Source organism: Pteropus alecto, unplaced genomic scaffold, assembly GCF_000325575.1.
Source record: "Pteropus alecto unplaced genomic scaffold, ASM32557v1 scaffold67, whole genome shotgun sequence".
Taxonomy (NCBI): Eukaryota; Metazoa; Chordata; class Mammalia; order Chiroptera; family Pteropodidae; genus Pteropus; species Pteropus alecto.
Genome location: NW_006441061.1, coordinates 2,102,979 through 2,117,410, shown reverse-complemented (window position 1 = coordinate 2,117,410; position 14,432 = coordinate 2,102,979). Strand labels below are relative to the sequence as shown.

Genomic DNA, 14,432 nt, shown 5'->3' with positions numbered 1-14,432 from the left:
GTCCTTTAGTAAAATAAGACCTTTTACTTTTTTTAACATGTTGTCTTACATGATGTAGAAACAATACATATTACAGATAGGGAGAAAGAGACAATTCATGCGTAACTATATTATGGTTCTTGATTTCATGAAAATGTTGATTCAAAATACAATACAAAGCCCTCCTCCCACACACCAAAAAAAACAAAACAAACAAACAAACTTAAACCTGATTTTTAAAAACTCAGTATATAAGTTATGTTTTTATATTCCATTTTAAATGTTCTAAGATTTATGACACGGTACTCAAAAACAAACAAACAAAAAAAGCTTTTAAAAGATATTGGAGAGAATTACAGTAGTACTTAAAGATTGTGGTCTTCTAAGTCAGTCAGACCTGGGTTTCCATCTGAATTCCCTCACTGTGTTTCCTTTAATAATTTCTTTAAACTCTTAGCAGTTTATTTATCTGTAAAATGGGATAAGTGGGGACAGGTTTGCGGACCAAAAGAGATAATATATATAGAAGACTCTGCCTAGTGCCTGACAGAGTAAATGTTAGCTATTTTTAATTTTAGTCATTCTCTTTTCCAGAAGTGTTCAAGGTGCCAATACATAGTGTTAAATGTAAAACATCTCTCGTTATACATGTAATAGCATAAAATTGAGTACAGGTTTGTGGAAAACACTGCTGTAAAGGGAAAAACAAAGAAGGCACTGCAGGGTCAAAAGGAGGAAAGGAGCATGAAGCTTAGCAGGTGACCGAGGCCACGGAGGCCTTCTGGCTCCACTCAGCTCCCCAAAGCGGGATTTCTTAAGGGTACTTCCCACTCTGGCTTTTTCTTTCGTGTTCTGTCCCGTTAGTTCAGGAGCACATACGTCCCTACTGCTTTGGGTCAAAAGGAGCTCTGCCAAGGGAGCTGCCCAGGGTACTTTAGAAGAAGGAAACTTGTTCCCTTCTACGTAGATCTCAAGGGTAGCTAGGGATTTTCATTGTCATCAGTTCAACAAGTAACCATTTGGTATCCCCAGAGTTCTGGAAGCACCTTATTAGAAAAGACATAATTGCATTCTTCTGAATAGAAAAATTGCTAATCAATAGGAATTCAGAAATATATATACCCTGTAGCATTAGCATGTCAAGTAGCATAAAGCGTGTAGACTTTTTTCTTCTTCTAAACTTGGTATGACTCAATCCAATTCTCGTGTAACTTTTTTATTAGGCCCCACTGTGCAGCATCAGAAATTAGAGGGAATCGTATAGCCCACCTCCATCTGATCCTCTGCTTTATATTTTCGCTTGCCCACAGACAAGAAAAGTGTGTCTTATTCATTGTCTTTGTGTATTTCTCTTGGTACTACTATTGTCACTTTGGTTTTTAGTAAAGGAAATTGGCTTATTAGAAACGTTTGTCTTAATCCTCTATGGAAATATCAGTTTACGGGAAGGTTAAGGCAGCTCGATTGGGCTCCGCTCAGAGTCTCTGCTGCAATTGTTGGAAAGGAACCCCCAGGGAAACCCCGGAGCACAGGCAGTGGCTGTGCAGAAGACAGCACTCCAGATGCTTTATCAGGTGCTGTCGGGAGAGCAGAAATAATGGTCTGAAGACGGAAATGCTGATGTCTCCACTTTCCCAACTTAGCACAAACATCTTCTTTATCTTCGGTGGATTTTGGTGCCACAGAGGCGGCTCTAAGAAGCCTTAAATGCAAGTGTGATTGCTTTTAGAATCCCATCTTTAAAAGCATGGCGTTTGGGATTTCTTCGACTCGAATTCTTTTTTCAAAGGAAGTGGAGTCATAGCATCCACTGTCAGTGCCATTCCTCTTTCTGTGATGACTCATTCACTGTTTACATCAAAGGATGAAGGAATGAGAGACGTAAACATAAATAGATAAGTGAACAAACAAAAAGCTTTGCTGCCTTTGTCATACTGCAAAAGGGCCTGACTGTAACATGGGAACATAGCAGCTATTTGATTAAAACTTTAAGGTTTTCCTGGAAACTTTGACGCGTGTCTGATTTTTTTCTTCTTTAAATAGCACTATAACATGGAAGAAGTACCTTAGAATGCTGTGGTTGCAGTAGGACTTTTGAACACATCCCCCATCCCAGTCACCACAGGTGCTGGTATGACATGACATACTCTCACTGCCGGAGCTTGCTTGCCCACTGACGTGTTCATCTTCTGGAAGGCTCAAAGATGATTTGTAAATTATTTGCTTCTTGTACCCATGCAGTTTTTTTCAAAACCATCTTAACCATTTCTAAGTTCAGCGGTATTGAATACATTCATAGTGTTATATAACTGTCATCACCATCTGTCTCCATAACTCTTTTCATCTTGTAAAACAGAAACCCTATGCCCATTAAACAATAACTCTCCATTCCCTCCTTCCCCCTAACCCCTGACAACCACCATTCTGCTTTCTGTCTTTATGAATTTGACTACGTATCTCATATAAGTGGAAGCTTACAATATTTATTGTCTTTTTGTGACTTGCCTTATTTCACTTAGCATAATATCCTCAAGGTTCATCTATGATGTAGCATATTGCAGAATTTCCTTTCTTTTTAAGGCTGAGTAACATTCTACATTTTGCATATTCATTCAGCCATCCGTGGACACTTGGGTTACTTTTCATGTTTTAGTTATTGTGAATAATGCTGCTATGAACATGGGTGTGCAAATCTCTCTTCAAAACCCTGCTTTCCATTCTTTAAGGTATATACCGAGAAGAGGATTAGCTAGGCCATTTGGTAATTCTATTATTAATTTTTCAAGCAACTTCCATACTATTTTCTGCAGTGGCTATACTATTTTACATTTCCACCAACAGTGCTCAAGGTTTCCAATTTCTCCACATCCTTGCCAATACTGGCTGGGTTTTTTTTTGATAGTAGCCATCGTAATGGATGTGAGGTGGTGTCTCATTGTAGTTTTGATTTGTATTTCTGTACCGATCATTAACGTTGAACATTTTTTCATGTGCTTATTGACCATTTATATTTATCTTCGGAGAAATGTCTATTCCAGTCTTTTGCCCACTCATACAGCTTTATTAAAAGCAAAACAAGTAGCTTTGCAGTGTGGGGAGGCAATTTTAAGTGGTAAGAACTCAAGCTGTGGAGTTAGACAGTTCCAGGTTGGCATTCCAGCTTCACCAGCTATGTGACCTTCAGCAAGTTCCGTTATTTCCAAGCTTCTGTTTCATCTGTAAAATGGGGAGAATAGTCAAATCTATCTCATTGAGTTGTTTTGGGATTACATAAGCTACTATAATGGACGTCAAATGTATGGCATAGTATTTGGCCTGTAGTAAATGTTTAATAAATATTAGCTGCTGTATTGTTGGAAACATGAGTCAGTCATAAAAAAAACACCTTTTGTTTCAGGGTTGTCTTCCTATTTTGATGGAAGTATAGTTTATTACATTTTTGAGAATTTTCATTTGTTTTTCCAGTTTGTGCTACTTATTTTCTTAGTCACTGTAATTTTAGGTGAAACCATTTGAAATTGTAATTTTTGTGTATTATAAATGATTGAATATTAGCAGTTTCGTGGGATAAACATCAAGTAATAGAAACTATCTGAGCATCTAATAGCTGCCAGAGTGCCTGATATGCTATTTCATTCATTCTTTCCAGCTCCCCTACAAGGTATACATTATTTACCCTGTTCCGAGGTGAGGAAACTGAGGCTTAAAGAGGTGAATGCTCTTGCCTGAGTTTATACAACTAGTCAGTAGCCAAGCCGGAATTCAAACCCAGGTCTGTTGAATCCAAAGCTCATTTGTTTTCTTTCCAATTTCTGCCACATGGACAGTCTCAGAGACACCCCTCCCCTACCTTTTTGTGCCTAGTGAACATGAAAGTAAGAGAAACTGCACTGATTCTTCTTAGTTGCCAGTGATCTGAGTTTTCTTCAATGCAGTGGGCACGATGCGGTAGGTAGTTCTGTGTTCATGTGCGTTTTGTGCTTTTGTCTCTTTTGTATTTGGAACACAGAATCTGCAGTGTTGGCTGCAGTCACCTAGGCTCTGCCTGAACCCATTTCTCATGGCCATCATCATCTCCACCTTTTACTGAGCATCTGTCTGTGCAGGAAATGTGCTAGGTGCTTTATCCACAGTGTCTCAGAGAGGGAGGGAGAGAGCTGTCTTAACTCCACAGTGTCTCGGTATCCCTATAATTAGAGAGAGAAGGGGCAAAATCTTTTATAGGATGGAAGGAAACCGAGGCTAAATGAGATTGTATTATTTAGCTAAGGACACAAGACCCTTTAGTCTATCTTAGCTCAGCTTCCAGGTCTTTTTCTACTACTTCCTATTTCCTCCTCCCATTCTTAGAGAGGTTTTCATAGAAAGGAAACGAGGATTGCTTTTTCTACAGAGTGATCCGTAACATACTTTTGTGTGTTATCTCCATTGATTTTTTCCATTTCCTTTATTTTTCTACTTCCTTTCCCATTCGCTCTTATCTTTCACTTTTTCTTTTCTTTTTTTCTTCCTTTCCTCCATCAGTTTCTCTCTCCTTCCCTCTCTCACCCTTTTTCTGTCTCCTTCTCCATTTCTTTCTCTTTTCCCTCCCCCTCCCTTCCTTCCTTCCTCATTCCTAATGAAGTTTAAATACCAAGATTAGGAAACTACTTAATATATTTCCTAAAGGAAATTGGATTCTTGAGATATTCCCATTTGATTTTTTTTTTTCTGGCACTAAAAATTATCTCTAAGTTTAATTTGCTTTCAGAGGAATTACCATCTTGTAAGGTATGCTACTAAAACAAGTTAGATTCAATTCCTATCAGTTTCAAAAAGAGTGACCTTCTCAGACTTCGAATGGAATTTTTTAAATTATAGAATGTGGAAGTAGTTGCTTAATGTCTGAGTTCAAGATAGTGACAGCATATTTGGAGTTCTAAGGAAAGCCTTTTGGACCTAGCACCCTGCTTATTCCTAACCTAGACGACAAAAACCAACTTTCTCACTCCATGAGCTGTTGGTGAAACCTCTTCTGTTTGCGGGTGGAGGTTGTGCGCGCTTTCTTTGTTGTTCCATTGTTTCCTTTAGGGTGAGGGAGAATAATTAAGGAGAACATCTTTTCTGAGCAGCTGGAATCAAATTCCAGCTGACTGCAGCACCTGCGAAGATGGCACCTCCGCCTCTGGGTGGCAGGGTGGGATGCCAGCCGTGGAGTCTGTGACAACGGGCTGCAAAGTGCAGAGACGCGGCCATGCCGCCCCACTCCTGTCCTTCTGTGAGCTTCCAATGGCAGTGATGCCAGTGAATGCAAAGTGTCTGTTTTAAACTAATTAGAGGGATGATTTGTGAAACAGTGGCTATTTATTTAATTAATCACCAGCACAATGCCATAAAACCCATATTTTAGAAATCTCTGTTAGTTCGCCATGTGGTTAATAGATTGGGGCACATTAAAAAGTGACGTGGTGATGTATTAAAAATGTCCCACCTAAGACTCCTTCAGGAAGGAGTGGAAGCTGTCTGCTCTCAGGTACTCAAATTTGACCTGTCTGAGGTTTTAATATTTACAAAGGCATTTATCTTTTGACTAGCATCTTCATTAGGACATCTCGAGACTGGAATATTGCAAAATATAAAAATGTTTGTAGAATAACTTTCAAAATTAAAGATAATTTTATTAACAGTTTCTCTTAACTGTATTTTCCCATTAAATTATACTATTTTTACTAACCATAGCAGGGTCTACTATAACATATGTTATTTTCCATTTTGGGGTAAGGGAGTCATTTAATTCACTAAATAATAAATGCAATAGCGTTTTTGTTTTGCATTTTGTTCTTCCCTTGTATTACTTTTGTTTGAATGGACACAGGGATATAAACACTCTACTTGTTCAATCTCAGCGCAGGTGAATTGTCATTTTTGGATAGTAAGAAAAAAGATAGAATTGACTTGCTCAAGAGATGACACTAGCATTAAAAGTGAGAAGAAATGCCTTAGATTGTAACAAATGGTAGTGGTTTTTATACAAACTCGTAGTTGATTTTCAGTATACATAAGTGTGTGTATGTGCAGACCATCTTGCGTTTTAATGGTATTTGAAGCTAAATTGATATGTCTGTGATTTACTCTTTTTGTTTGTTTGTTTAAAAAATTATGCTGAATAGTCAATGTTACTGCTTAAGCAGTACCCCCAAAATTTAAGATCATGTATGAAAATGTGTTGCTCAGGTGGATGCTTATAAGGAAATCGTCCAGCTCTTAGGATTGTATTTCTCTGCTGTGTTGTATAATTACCTACTCTGTTAGAAGGGGAGCTGGAATAAAACATGAGTATGTTAATGCAGCCTGGAGCTGATGTGGTGGTGATGATTACAATGCAGATAAAGCATTTCTCATAACTGCCGTTGCCTACTGGAGCCTTTGAAACATCTGGACCTTTAATTGAAAAATAGTGTGGTGCTGCGCAAGGCAGACATGCTAAGTGAAGTCACTAATTTAGAATACAAAAGTATAATTGATAAAGTGTTTTATTTACATTGTATTTAAATATTCATACTTTGTTATGCTTTGTATAACGGAATTATTGGGTTAAATTTTCATGAACATAGACAGTTTAAATGAGATAAATTAAGTGAAAATGTTAATGCAATTTTACACTGGAGCTAAAAAACTATTTACTCTTGGGGAGTGAGTACTTCTGTATCTATGGGGGCATTTTAGGGAAGCAAATAGGTTAGTTCTTATTCTTTGGGTTTTGTGTTTTAGGAGAAATAACCAGCACTTGGTAACATCATTGCATTTCATTCACCTTATTGCTATCCTATCTTGTTATTTAGTTTAAAAAAATAAAGTGTTTCTTGGCATAATGGTAAATGGCTCTAATGGCAACATTATCGCCCAATAAACCAAAGCCTTCCCCACCTCTCCCGGGCAGGTTATCAGAGCCTGCCCAGGAGAGCAGAAGAGCTGGTGAAGGGCGTGCAATTAACCTTTGTCCTGCATTCGCGGCAGGGGAACTGACCTAGCAGCCTTCCGAGGAAATCCAATTTAATTTAAAATGAATTTGAAAAGACAAATTAGCCATATCTATTTTAATAAGATAAAATCCCGATTCTCCCTGTGTCTGGTTTAGTTAGGACCTCAGAGGAGATTGGACTGACTAAGACCCAGGATGAACAGGAGGGAAATTAAGCCAGGGGGCTGAGGAAAGACCCAGGAGACCCCTGTACCCGGGCGACTTGTCAGTTTCTGCCAGTGAGCAGGTCTTGCGCTGCCTGTTTCTGCAGAGGGTTGCAACCTGAGCTGGGCCTTTGTCTAACTCAGACCTTTTGCTTTTGTTGGAGCTTGATGCCATGTTGATGTCATACGCTGCTTGCCTGTCTCTCCAAGGACCAGATTGTTATTTTCCTCCTTTGTCACTATCAAAGCACATTTGGGTACTGCCACCTGGGTAGCCACGTTTAGTAACAGATACACCTTACGATTACTGATGAGACTCTTCACCCAACAGTAAGGATTCTCTGGGGCTAGGGAGTTGTCCTCGGCCACTGCTTTTTGAAAAGCGAAGCAGAGGGTTCTGCCTGCTCTTGGAGGAGCAGCCGTTTCCTTGTGTTTTCACCTCTGCAACGTGGTCAGTGAGGGTTTATTGAGCCACTTCTGTGTGCCCAGGACCATGGAAATCTGAGATAGTTTCTGCCTTCTGCCCTAGTGTCCCCTTCAGTACCACAGGTCCCCCTGCACAACTGCAGGTGTGTGGGACCGGTGAGGCTGAGGGAGGAGCAGGTCAGACTTTCCCTGGGAGTGTCAGCCAGACGGCTGTTTCTGACCCACAGACGAGGACTCCCAGTTTGGAAACAGTGGCAGTGACATGACCTTTCCTGGGTACTCTGGCCTCCCCGAGTTCTTCAGGATGAGGACTCGCTGGGAGGGCAGGGTTTCACAGCCGTTCATACCTGGGTTAGAAGCTCGATCCCTGCTAGCTGAGGGGTTCGGAGCAGCCTGCTCAATGAACTTGTAGTTCCTCAGCTTGGGAAGGGCTTGGGCAGTCCTCAGTAGGACTGTTGGGCATCTTAAGTTAGGTAAAGGACAGAAAATACTCAGACCCAGCAGCTATGACCTGCCAGTCGCGAAGAGCTGCGGGGCAGACACAAAAGACTGTACGGAGGCATGTGCCCTGTGCACCGTCTCACCCCACCGAGGCTGGCAGCGCCGTAGCTGGCTGGCCTTTCTTCGCGTTGCCCCGCTGATTACCTGAGTGAACAGTGCAACGCGCAGGGAGCTTTTATTCTTTAAAGTACTTGGTACTGACAGTTTTATCCAGTGGGTCCTGTTTTCACCCTCAATTCTAAAAAATAAAGTTTTCTGCCACTTACTAATTTATTTTTTCTTTTGTGGTATCCGGGAGACACAGGGTAAAGGCCTGATCATCAGACTTTTGAGACTGCTTCTCGGTTGTAAATTTTGCGTATGGTTAGAAGTGATTCTTCCTAACAGGAAGTATTGTTCCAGAGAAATAATAATTTAGCTCTTCTTTATCTTTCTGCCTTTTATATTTCAACAAGCATTTGCAAACTGTTAAATGCGAACTTTATCAGTTGGCTCTTTGCCATTCTTTCATTTTCATAATGTAAACACAATGTATTTTCTGTTGCATACAAGCATCTTCCTCCGTCAGCAGAGGCGTGGGTCCTTTGTGTGGCCTTTTCCTATACAGAATAACACCTATCCCCGTTATTTCACATGTGCATTTTGAGGACGAAAGTGAATGTTGTAATTGGAGAAATGTAAAGCTATTTATTTCCATTTTGTCTGATGTTTTTACATTGTTTGCCAGGAGGTGCGTCAGGGACTTGAATTAATTATAATTACTGTAAAGCCATACACTGACCGAGCAAAGAAAGTAGTAAGCCCATTTGTGCCAAGGCTATCTAATTAAATTCTAACTTTGTATAAGCTAGATGTGCATGAAAGATTACTTTTAAGAGATTTTTATGACTTCTTAAATAATGATTTAGTAAAATTTTTGAATATATCATTAAGGAACATTGACTCTTAAAGTGATAAAAGTCAAGAACCTATTGTATAGAAATTGTGGGTTTTAAAAAAACGTTCATAATTAAGGATCTAGAATATAATTTTAAGGTGTTTATTGACATTTTAAAAGTTTGTCATATTTAATCAACTGAAACCCTGCAAGAAATGAATATAATATATGCACCTGAATTATTTCCTTCAATATTTATATAATTTTACATTCTCAAAATACTTTACCGTCTGTGGAATTAAATGTCCTTGGGGTAGTTCGAGGGTTGTACCAAATTTTCCATATAATTTAGGAGGATGATAATGGCTGTACTGTAACCTTTTCTAGAGATACATCATCTAGTAATGGAGCCAAGTATACAGTCTCCATTGAGTTTTAATTTTAAAAGTTGATATTAAATCTTAAAAAGACTCATTATATTATGATAATTGATAGAGTTTAAAACATGTAATTCTTCTTTATGGTTTTAAAAAACCTATTTTTACTTTTAAAGCATATTGATTTTATTATATAAATGATTTAATAATGAAGAGGTCCCTATAGTTACCCTAGGTGATGGGGCTTAGTTCATGCAAATCACCTTTCCCTGATATTATCATCATTATAGAAGCCATTGTTTGTATAATTAAACGTAAAGTGCTGTGTAACATTAATGATCTAAGAATCCCACAATGGCTATGAAAATTCAAAATGGACACTTTACACTCCATTATGCTTTAAGATGGCTGGATCCGTACTGTGTGAAAGCACCTCCTGGAACACGCTGTAACCACCCTGAGGCCGGACGACTAGAGAATGCTGTGGCTCTTCTTTCTTAATGATTGAGATAGAGGCTTTTCTCTGTTGCCTTGGCTTCTCAACTTCATGTTTGTCTGAAGGGACATTTTGTCCAAAGATCTGCCTCGTCTGAGCAACAGCTTAAGTAACAATAATAAGAAATAATTGACATTTATATAACAGTCTGCAGTTCATTGAGCATTTTAAAGTGCTTTATTTTTACTTTGTATGCCTGTCATTCTTTTGAGGTGATGGTCTCATCTCTATTTTATGGCTGAGGAAATAGACTTTCAGAGAGGTTATGGGCTTGCTCAAGGTTACACAGCTAATGGCTGGGAGGGCCAGGGTCCAGACCAGTTTGTAGACTCTGCAAACAAGTACCTAGCAAATATAACCCATGATGGTGAAAACTGACAGTATCAGGAACTACTTTCTGAATTTAAGACTTTAAGAAAGTGGTTGTAATTCCTGATACAGTATGGGCAGGCTTTCATTTTTTCCCCTTCATTGCTCTCTGCCTCCCCGCCTCACCCCCCTTTCTGGTAAAATTTCTTGTACAACATGAATGATTACTGGTTTTTCAGTTGATATCTTGTAAGGGCAGAATTATTTGAGGCTATTATTCAAACTTCATTTGATAACAATTAGATTGTTTAAGCTAATAGCTCTAGGCATTTTATTTTTTTTCAAAAGTGGACAGACTGTCAGAGAATCAAACTATGGAGTATTTATTTTAAATAGAGAAAACCTTTCCTAAGAGCAACAACTCTCTTTCCTGTTTTAGCTCCAAGACTATAGATTTACATTTACCGTAGATGTTAGTTATAAAAAAGAAAACTTAGAAAATCACTAGCCCAAGGAAAACTGATGGAAATGATATTTTCTATGCTGTGTTGCACTCTTGAAAGGATTATGGTCTGGTGCATTCCATGGTCCTTAGTAACCGAGTTATTTTGTTTGAGGTCCTCAGCCAAATGAAAATGGTTTCTGGAAGTGGAGGTGGATTAGTTCCAATTTCCCGAAGGCTAGAACTAAGAGCAGTGGGTAAAATCTGCAGAGAGACTGTACCTCAGTGGAAGGACACACATTCTAGTCATCGGAACTGTTTGCCGAAAGACGGAAGCAAAGGTTCTGCTTCAGTAGGTGGGAGGGACCTCCTCAGTGGAGATGTTCAGGAGAGCTTGTAGGGTAGCCATTTGGTAAAAATATTTGAAAGGGGATGACTCTTTAAAATTCCTTGTAGTTTTTAGTCTATGAATGGCAGTAAAGGTTTTTGTTTGTTTGTTTGTTTTTTAAGTCTATGAACATAACAAAGCAGAAAAAAATAGGGGAAAAAGGAAACCTATTTAACAACCAATATTTCTTGAGCATTTACTGTGAACTAGTGGTAAAAGTGATTTACATGCATAGTCTCATTGAATCCTTTCAATGGCTCCATGAAGAAAGAGGTGCTTTTATAATCCACTATTTCCATCCGTCAGTAGTGACTCGGGTTAAATAAAATTGTCTGAGGACACACAGTAAGTGTCATTGCTAAGAACTGAACCCAGCTCTTTCTGACTCCACAACTTATGCTTTTCACCGGCACACCGCACTCCCTTGCTGGCTCCTGTTAATATAAGGATCCTGGATGTACCCAGATCAGAACTTGACCTTGTTAAAGAAAGAGTGACAGTTGACGTTCTTAATAATAAAAGCTTAATGGAACCAAGATTGGTGATTCAGAAGAAATTAATGAGATTTTGTCAATTTTATTTTAAACTTAACTTGTCAGAAAATACAGTGTCCAGTGACAAACTGTAGAAATGTTTTTGACAAATTAACTTGACTACAGGTGCCAGATCAGGGAAATGTTAATTTAATAGCCTTTAAGCATTCCAGATTTATCGAGGGTTAAGATAGCACTACAAAGCCAAGTCCCTAGCTCTGAATGGATCTGTCGTAGAATTTTATACAAAATCTATTCATAAGTTCAGTGCTACCATTTTGAATGTAAAAAAAGTGAGGTTTTTTTTTTCCTCAAAGCCCATAAAGCTAGCATTTATTGAGAAAAAAATGCTACAGTCTGGTTTTGCGTTTTCTTTTCCTTCTCGTTATTTCTTATAAACCTTTATTTCTCATGGTCTGTTAAACCTGGCTTAGACCAGATTTAGGCCAGGTGAAATCATTAATCAAATGAAGTCCTTTATTCATCATCAGAATAATAATTTGAGACTCTGTACAAGTCTGGACACCATGTTATTAAAGACTAGGCGATTGGAGGAATATAGACAGCATCCTCTAGTCCTCGTTGAGGGAGTTGGGAAGGAAGGTACTGGTGGAATAGAACTGCGGCCATTCTTTTAAGAGAGTTTTAACTTTCGAAGGCTACAAATAACCCTTTTTATCAATTTGCATCATTACATTGTCTGGATACACTGATATATTTATTTCTGCATTAAAATTACATATAATGATCCGCTCGTGCAGTTGTGACTAATGGAATAATGTTGCCTGCTTTTTGTCTCTTGAATTGCAGAAGCCAAGCCGTCTATCCTTTCTCTGTTTCTTCCCCTTGACAGAGAAATTGAACACTTAGCAACAGTTTTGAGATTTGATACTCAATTTACTACTGACAAACCTCGATGTTAAGTAGCATTGCTAACTGAACCTTTTGTCCTTAAGATTTAATTCAGCTAACTCGCTTGATATAGATGTTTCTGAATTCAAGATTATTTTGAACAGAATGTCCTCTATTGTTCTCCCTGCCTCCCCCATTTTAGAGACTACCGGCTACATAATAATTTGGCTGCTGTGGAGTCTAGTTGGTCTTCATGAATTGCATTTGTTATGAGGAATAGCTTTGCTACAGGAAGTACTTTTCTTTTAGCTTTAAAACCTGAATTGGGGGCCTTCCCTGATTTAGGGGCACTCCCGGAGAGTGTTGTTGTTCAACTCCAAATTTATCAGCTCTTTGTAGGTTTATTACTTTTTATTTTTCTTTGATAAAAATTACTTAACCTGCCATAGGAAAGTGTCTGAGTTATATCTTCAACTATTTTTTTTTTCCAGTAGTCTGTCATAGTAGCAGGCACAAGTGTGTTCGTAATAAATCTTCTTGCGGGATGCCTTAACATAGGCTGCATTTTCAAAATTGATCCTCTCTTTCTCTTACCTAAAACTCTTAAGCCATGTATGGTAGTTCTTTTTATCTCCTTTTTAGTTCATAATTATGATATTTACTATTTTGTTTCTAATTATAAAAGTAATACATGCTGTCTATGGCTAAGCCACCTTGAACAAGCCCGATCCCATCTGATCTCAGAAGCTGAGCAGGGTCGGGCCTACTTAGTACTTGGATGGGAGACCACCTAGGAAGACCAGGTAATTTAGGCATAAAAAATAAAGGATTGTGAACTGACAGGGTCCTTGCAATCTGTGAGGTCAACCAAGGGTTGCCTCGCCTTAAGAAAAATAATAATAATAATACATGTTCAGTATATAAAATGAAGAAAAATATAAAGTAGAAGATTAGAATTACCCATAATTCCATGTCTCAGAAGAATGCCTGTTCACTTTTTTGTGTATTGGTATAGTAGGTATTTTAATACAATAAGCATCTTTCCCTTCAGTTAATGGTTCTATTGGATGGAAGGATAGATTTGTTGTACCCAAGAGGCCTTCGCTAACTCCCTTTAGTTTGGACTGCTTCTGAGCTCCCATTGCAGCCTGTACTTTCCCCCTTTGAAGCTTTTATCACATTCTATAACATAGACCTTCAGCAGATAGTGAGTTTGATGAGGGTCTGCATTGTGTCTCACTTGACTTTGTCTTCAGAACCCAGCATGGTGTTTCAGTGTGTGTTTGTTGAATGCATGGGTGACTGAAAAAGATGGAACCAAAGCAGTTTCCCTTTCTCTGTGTCGACTCCTTCCTTGTGCTTAATTATGCCTTCATTTCCCTAATTCCATATTGTGGAACACATAAATTGCCATGCAGTGAAACTGTATGATATGATCTTTGTTTATTGCTAGTTGCTTTTTAATAGTTAGATGTTAGATCTTTGCAATATTGCTTGCCTTGATGTGTGATGAATACTTTTAATCCTTTGGTCACCTTATTTTTTTTTAGTAAGTTAATTACTTTCTATTATGTTGATGGATTATTTTATGTTTTAGATGATTCCCTCTAAATATTGCAACACAGGGACTATTAGATAGAGCTAACTGCCACCACCTTGAGTTTTTCAGAAGAGGCTCCTTATTAAAAAATATATAATTTCAGTGTTTGTGCAAGGCACTTTTTCCCATCATCAGTGCCTCGAGATGGAATTAGAAGATTAAAAAGATAAAGTGCTTTATTCATTCAATAAGTATCTACCATATTTATTCTCATAGTTTTCCTCACACTTGCTATTTCACTGTGAAATAAAGAGAATGGGATTTATAGGAGTCTCATTCCTAAACAATGGCGCCCTTCAGGCATTTTACGATAGCAAAGTTCTCTGGAGCCTCAGTTCCCGACAGTTCTCCGTGGTCAACTCCTCAGAGCTATCTCCTGTAGGAGGCTGCTTTGAGCAGCGCTTTGGGTTCATTTGTGGAAGAGGGAGGAGGAGATGATTTCCAAGCCTTTCGTCTGAAAGCAGGAATTGATTACATTGAATAACTTT

General features: G+C 38.5%; 1 protein-coding gene and 1 pseudogene across 10 annotated transcripts in view; both read left to right on the top strand.

The window, feature by feature from the left end:
- MAPKAP1 (mitogen-activated protein kinase associated protein 1) overlaps window positions 1-14,432 on the top strand; it is a 229,560-nt gene that overhangs the window by 96,382 nt on the left and 118,746 nt on the right. The window lies entirely within an intron of this gene.
- Window positions 13,041-13,159, top strand: LOC112484829 (annotated as a pseudogene).